Source organism: Ceratotherium simum, chromosome 6 (assembly GCF_057802395.1).
Source record: "Ceratotherium simum simum isolate JZ-2026a chromosome 6, ASM5780239v1, whole genome shotgun sequence".
NCBI classification, from domain to species: Eukaryota; Metazoa; Chordata; class Mammalia; order Perissodactyla; family Rhinocerotidae; genus Ceratotherium; species Ceratotherium simum.
The window spans coordinates 52,233,798-52,241,773 of NC_141905.1; positions in this window are offsets into that span (position 1 = coordinate 52,233,798).

Genomic DNA, 7,976 nt, shown 5'->3' on the forward strand with positions numbered 1-7,976 from the left:
TCATCCTTTCTAGGCACTTAAAGCACTTTGTTCTTATCTTATACTTAACTGATGCCTTATGCTTTATATTTACATGACTGTGTTCCCCATTAGACTGTGGACTCCCCAAAGGCATGGATGTTTTCTTATTCCTGCCCCACGCTTGGTGTTCAATAAATGTTTGTCGAATGAATAGAGTATAGAATAACGCCTATAACCAAGAGTCATTTATGATTTAAAATAATTCCTCAGCTTAAAAGTGAATCATGGGACCGGCCCAATTGCATAGTGGTTAAGTTTCTGCGCTCCACTTAGGGAAGCCGGGGTTTGCAGGTTCAGATCCTGGGTACAGACCTAAACGCCACTCATCAGGCCATGCTGTGGCAGCATCCCACAATCAAAAAATAAAGGAAGACTGGCACAGGTCTAAGCTCAGTGACAATCTTCCTCAAACAAAAAGAGGAAGATTGGCAACAGACATTAGCTCAGGGCCCATCTTCCTCACCAAAAAAAAAGTGAATCATGGGGCCTGGCCCTGTGGCATAGTGGTTACATTCAGCACGGTCTGCTTCAGGTGCCCAGGTTCACAGGTTCGGATTCTGGGTGCAGATCTACACCATTTGTCAGCCATGCTGTGGCAGTGACCCACATACAAAATAGAGAAAGATTGGCACAGATGTTAGCTCAGGGTGAATCTATCTCAACAACAACAAAAAAAAGTGAATCGTGGGTTTTGTTTTAACTTAGATATATACATCCTTTAATTACGCTTCTTTCATTTGCATTATCCTTTAATGCTGTCTACAAAATATAGACATGTTATTTTTCTTTGGTTCCTTCCATTTAGAAATTTTCATTCTCTTTACAAAATAAGTGTAACCTTTAAAAAATTTCATCAAAAAAAAGATGAATAGAAAATCAGAGAAAAGATAGATCCAAGAACACTTGTGTATCTTTTAGTCAATTTTTTAAGACCAGGACCATTTTGAAATATAAGTGGTACATGCACACCCCCTAGTGGGGAATCTGTTCCTCAATACAAATTCCACGAAAAGGAAACTTCTTTACTTTTTTCAAGGAACAAATTGGACAATGTCGGCTTCCATAGTCAGTAGCTGAAGGACTAATTAAAAGAAAAGTTAAGTTCTTCAATTAAAGAAAAACAGATAAAAGCAGCATTCATTCCTTGATTGAGTCAACATTTATTGTCTAATACATACTAGGTATTGTTTTAGGAGCTCTTTTTTAAAAGGACACATTAAGTTTGAGAACCTATTGGATATCTAAATGGAGATGTCAGCTAGTCAGATACAAGTTCAGGAGAAGATCCCTCAAGAGGAAGAGTAGATAGAGAAGAGACCCGAGGAATTACCCCAGGATGCTCCAACATCCTGAGGTCAGGGAGAGGAAGAGAAACCAACAAGACTGAGAAGGAGAGGCCACTGAGTTAGGAGGAGAACCAAGAGACATTGGGTGCTTAAAGTCAAGAAAAGACAATGTTTCAAGAAAAAGAGATTGATGAACTGAGTCAAATGCCATGTAAGACAAGAACCATTTCAGTGGAGCGGTAGGGATAAAAGTAGACTAGAATGGGTTCAAGAGATCAGGAGAAGAGAGGAAATGGCAACTGGGAGGGTAGACAACCTTTGGAGTAGTTTTATTCAAAAGGGTAGCAGGGAATTGGAGCAGAAGCTAGAGGGACATGGTATTTAAAGAGAATCAAAATAGAAAGAAGTAAGAAAGGCTTTTACTGAAGAATTGATAGGATGCATCTTATTCTGCTTTTTCTAATGCTCTGTAGAATTCCAGAAATCCTTCTATATTCTTCAAAATAGTATCTGAAATGAAAATTTCCATCACGTCCCGTGTTCACGTCCCATTTCCAGGCAAGACTATACGTGATTCATTATTTCAGTCATTCAATAAACATGTACCAGCTACATATTAATAGGCACTGTCCTAAGTGCTAGGGATGAATAAAGAAGGTAAGTTCTGCAGATGTTCACTGCCTGTTAGAAGAGACAGTGCAGTGTGAAAAGCCTAATAATATAGGTATGAACCAAAGATACTGGGGCCCAGAGGAAATAGGCGCTGGCCCTGCCTGGGGAAACCGAGGAATTCACAGAGCTAACATTTCAGCTCAAGTAGAAATTTCATTAGTAGACTGGAGGAAAGGGGAGTGCAATGCCAACAGGATCCCATAAATATGTGGAATACTTGCCAAACCTGTGTCAGGTAAAATGCATTGGAAGTAGTAAATGTAGACTTGTTGGGGGCAGATCATAAGGAAACATGTGTGCCATGCAAGGTAGGTATCAATTTTACTCTGCGTAAGAGGTGTCACATTATTTTTCTAAAATTAAATTAAATATGACGCTGAGCCCCCGTTCTACTCATCTGATGGGAAATTCAACTCCAATCATTATTGTGACCTCCTCGACCCCTGCCCCACCTCCAGGTTGCATGATGGACATGGAGTCTTGCACCCAAAGCAGAACATTCCAGAAGGCTGCTCTGGTTCTCACTGTTGTCCAAGCCCACGTAATCCCATGAAGCAGCACTGTGCCTCCTTTGTCCTTCAGGAGGATGGGAACATTGGCTAAGCCTGGACACCTAGGGTCTAAGGCCCAGCCTCTCTGGGTACCTGGAGCATCCATTCCTCCGACAGTTTTGCCCACTTCCCTGAAGATTCCTACTACATGAGGAAAAGCAAACCATGTCTTCCCTATAGTTAGGAAATTTGTTCCTTTCCTTTTCCCTCTGGCTTTCTGAAACCTCCTTCAAAAAAAAAAAAAAAATCGCCAATACTCTGTCCCTACTATTACCTGGCATGAACGCTTAAATGTTACTGGCCTGGAATTTTGCCCTCCAGGGTACATTTGGCAATGTCTGGAGATATGTTGTCACAGCTGAAGGGCTGCTACTAGCATCTGGCAGGTAGAGGCACAGGACAACCTCCCACAACAAAGGATTATCTGGCCCAAAATGTCAATAGTGCTAAGGTTGAGAAACTGTGTTATAGACTACATTTTAAATTGAAAATGCACAACTTGAGAAATAAAAATATTTAACTGATTTTTAATAATTCAATATTCCTTTGATTTAGACTAGAAATTTGATGCATTTCTTTTTTCTGAACCAAAATAAAGGGCTGAGTTGTTTTTTGGGTTTTTATTATTATTATTTTGCACTGTTGTATGTAGTGCAGAATTTAGCCTTGATTCCTCCAACTGAAAGCAATATTTAGTTTTATTCACTTTTTCATAACCAAAGACTATTATGCAGAAATATTAATACTTCTGAACATGGATAAATTCTTTGCACAATGGATTTTATATTCAAGGCAATAATTCTCAACTTATAAGATCCAAAACCCCCGGTTTTGGTTTTAGTTCAGGCTGCTATGACACACTACCAAAGACTGGGTGGCTTAAACAACAGAAATTTATTTCTCACAGATCTGGAGGCTGGGAAGTCAAGATCAGGGTGCCAGGGTGGGTTCTGGTGAGGACCCTCTTCCTGGTCTGCAGACGTCCGTCTTCTTGCTGTGTGCTCACATGGCAGAGATCAGAGAGAGAGGAAGCAAGCTCTCTCATGTCTCTTCTTCTAAAGGCACTGATCCCATCATGAGGGCACCGCTCTCATGACCTAATTGTCTCCCAAAGACCCCATCTCCAAATGCCATCACATTTGGGATTAGAGTTTCAACATACGAATTTTACGGGTACACAAACATTCAGTCCATAGCATCCCCTTTTAAATAAAATATTTTGTACTGATAGAGGAAAGAATAAGTAAATATGTATTTAAGTATGCGAATGTCAGGGCACCACTGTATCAAAAGTGTAGTAGTTAGATGCCAGTATCTACTTCTAATAAATATGTTTAGATTTTAATATGTTTAAATTTACACTTAAGATAACTAACTGAATATTGTCAATACTTCTAATTTACATGTATTATTTTGAAGTAAGGGCTAAATACGTATACAAATTTACTTATGTATATATGATTACATAGATTATATATAAAACGATGATATACATATATGTGTGTATATATATTTGTATGTATGGGTATGTGTGGTAATGTGTTTATATATGAATCACCATAAATGTGACTGCTATAAATGCAGTGATACAGGTGTGCTGCATTGAAAACCCAAATAACAAAAGCAGTGTTGCTGCAATGACATGATTTTTTGAAATGGGGAACAACTCTTATAGTTCTCGTGTAGTTCCAACAAACTCTTATAGTTCCAAGCAAAGCAAAGTACAGTCTTCCCTCTATTTACTCAATAGTTAACATTCCTGGAAAATTCAATGCGTATAAAAATTGTGAAAAAATTGCTGTGCATTTATATATAAAACCTTTGTAGGTTCTAGGCTCAGATAATGATAAACAAGCTTTACCTCATGTGAATATCTGGCAGGATATTCAAAAGTCATGCAAGACGAGGGACAAGTGTTCATTGTCTAAGACTTTCTCATACACTGTGGGATAGTTAGGATCCCTGGCCTCTTCCTACTAAAAGCTAGAAGCTAAGAGCAACCACCTCACTTCTCAATTATTTTGACAACAATAAATTTAAAACAATAAACTATCGTGACAAGCAAAAAAATACCCACACAAATTTTCAAATGCCCCCCTGGGTTGGCTGGGAGGTCGAATAGAGGGTATCAACACTGTTGTGGAACACTGATTTAAAGAAGGGTTCAGCAAACATTTTCTGTAAAGTTATATACATATATCCAGATAGTAAATATTTTAGGTTTTATGGGACGAGGTGCAAAATTGAGGCTATTATGTAAGTGCTTAAATAGCAAAGCTTCTTTTGTAATTTTCATTCACATTAATGATATTAATTGAAAAGGGCAAATTAAGCAGTATTATCATAAAGTTTATGATAAAGTTTAAATCAGAGTACCTTTTTTGGATTATAGTCTTCAAGTCCACAATTTGGTGCTGCAATTTGAAGTTAGACCATAATTTTCATATCTGGAAACCAGTTTCTGTGCAGCGAATGAACTGGATTATTCCTAGCCGGATGAATTTTCCAAAGACACAATTTTTCTATATATGAACAAATTAGTTTGTATGCTTTTTTAAAGGGCAGGGGAGGGATTCAGAGTATTTAAATGGCTTATATCATCAACTGAAAGAACCAAAATTGTTAGTCTTCACTGACGAAGTGAGGTGGAGATTTTTTTCCTTGCTAACATTAATAGGTAAATTTCTTTCAGCAGTTCAAAATTTTCTCAGCATCCAGTACAGCTATTTGGAGCATGAACCATGTGTGTGTGTGTGGGGGGGGGGGGGTGCAGGGTTAATTACCATGGCTGTTATTTGTATAGTTTTTAAGTTTAGAGCTCAAAGTGGTTTCTGGTCAATAGTACAATAAATTGGCTAAAATTCTGTGTCTTGACAAAATCTTGTCAGATTGTGCTTATGTTTCATAAGTCTGGTGTTAACAATGACCTCTGCAGGAGTCCCATCTGTAGTCATGGTTACTTATTCTACCAAGTCTACTTTAAAATTCTCAAAATTCTTCTCCATACACAAAAATAAGCCACTTCCTCAAGATGTGCCTTTTTGGGCACCATTTCCAAAAGATATTTAGTCATGTCAAAATTCTCAACAACACAAATAGCTTTTATATATCTACTTGCCTATCAGCTGCAATAGAAAATGCCAGAAATAACTTAGTTTCTTCATGTATTTTATTCTGCAAGTTCTAAGCTATATTTCCAACGTACTGAGCATAGTTATTACGTTTGCAAACGCTAGCTTCTGTTTAGGACCTGTTCTTTCTTTTGCCTGCAATAGACATTCTTTGTAAACTTGCCTTTGGTAAAAAGTTTTAGGTGCCTGAGCAATTTTTTTTTTCCCCCTTAATATGAAACAATTTCAAGGCAGCATCATTGTGATGGTTAGTTTTATCTATCAGCTTGATTGGGCCATGGGGGCCCAGATATTTGGTCAAACATTATTCTGGGTGTGTGTATGAAGTTTTTTCTGAGTGAGATTAGCATTAGAATCAGTAGACTGAGTAAAGCAGATTAACCTCCCTAACATGGGTGGGCTTCATCCAATCAGTTGAAGGCCTGGATAGAACAAAAGGGCTGACCCTTCTTCAAATAGGGGAGGATTTCTCCTTCCTTACTGCCTTCAAGCTGGGACAAGGGCTTTTTCCTGTCATTGCATTCAAACTGAAATATCTTCCTGTTCTTAAGCCTCCCTCCCTTCAGACTGGAACTACACCATCAGCTCTCCTGGGTCTCCAGCTTGCCAACTGCAGATCTTGGGACTTGTCAGCCTCCATAATCACATGAGCCAATTCCTTTCTAAAAATCTCTTTCTGTCTCTCTCTCTCTCCATATATATATACATATATTATTTATATATAGATATATATTTTATACTATGTATCTATATATATATACTCTATACTCTCTATATATGTGCTTTATACTGTCTCTATATATACTGTATACTAATATATATACTCTATATGCTGTATCTGTATATATACACTCTATGCTCTATACTCCATCTATCTCTCTATATATACTCTACAGTCTCTCTATGTATACTCTTTATGTATATACCCTATATCTATATATATACATATACTCTATTCCCTCTCTCTCTATATATATATAATATACATATATTCTCTCTCCCTCTCTCTCTCTCTACATATATATAAATATATATATTAAATCTGCAACTTGGACTGAGTACCACCCACTTTGTGCCAGTTCTGGATACACTCCAGACTTCTGCATCTTGTTACTCCTCAATTCCATGCATCAAAATTTAATTCAAGCATTACCTCTTCCAGGAAACCATCTTTTATCCTCTCCAAATCTCCCAAATTTCCCCCTCAATCTGGGAGAGAAGACTCTGCCAGATTCTCCTGACAGCCCTGTGCAAATCATCCAACACTGCTTTCTTGCCTTGCCCCACCTCAGCCTTAAGCTGCCAGAGGACAGGGGCCTGGTGGAGTGTTTCTCGGTTCCCCCGGGAAGTTACGGTAAACCAAATGAAAAGAGGATAAGGACAAAGACTAACCGAGCACAGACTGACTTTTAGGGGCCAGCCCAACAAACAGAGGTCTTTCGGGAGACTGAGAAGGGTTTGAAGGTTCTTTGGATCCCATAACCCACTCTCTCTTTCTAAGCATCCCAAGGAAGAGGAAATGACTCAGGAGCTCTCCCCTCTGAGCGCAGGACTCCTCCTTGATCTAACAGGAATAACAATCTCTCTCTCATTGGCTGGCTGTGAGGATTAAGTCAGATAATGGATACAAAGTACTTAGAATCGTACAGTAATATTAATTTCCAGTCAGAAATTTCCAGGGTCTTCTTCAAACTCCAGGTCCTTGCTGCCTCAGCTACTCTTCCAGGCCTACTTCTGACCCTTCTTCCCTCTTCCTGTCCCCTATCACATCCTGTCTCTTCCCACTCCTCCCTCCCCTCTTCCACCTCCTTCCTCTCCTTCCTCTCCCTCCCTACTTCCTCTTTCCTCTTCCCACCAGCTCTCTATTCTCTTCTTCCTTTCCCTCATCTTCTCTCCCTCCTCCTTTCACATCCTCCAACCCTCCTCTCTGCTTGCTTTACCCAGGAGACAGTACACAAAGTGAGAACTAAACCAAACCGCCTGGAGCCACGTGTAGTTCTACCAACATTACCTAAGCCTTAGATTTCTCAGATGTCAAACGCAGATGTTGCTAAAAGATAGTACTTAATTTTGCTTTGAAAATTAAATAAGATATGTAGGTAAGTACTTAGCAAATTGGCTGGCCCTCATTAAAGTGCTCAGTGACTGTTACCTATTCATTTTCTTTGTCACCCTTTCTCTTCCTCTTCACCTAGGCCCAGGGTGAAGATGAGCAAAGAACTCTAAAGGCTACAGTTCACAGCAACAGCATCATGACTTTCAGAGAAGGCTTCTTTAGTCTAATGCTGACATCGAATAATTACGTATCTCATTCA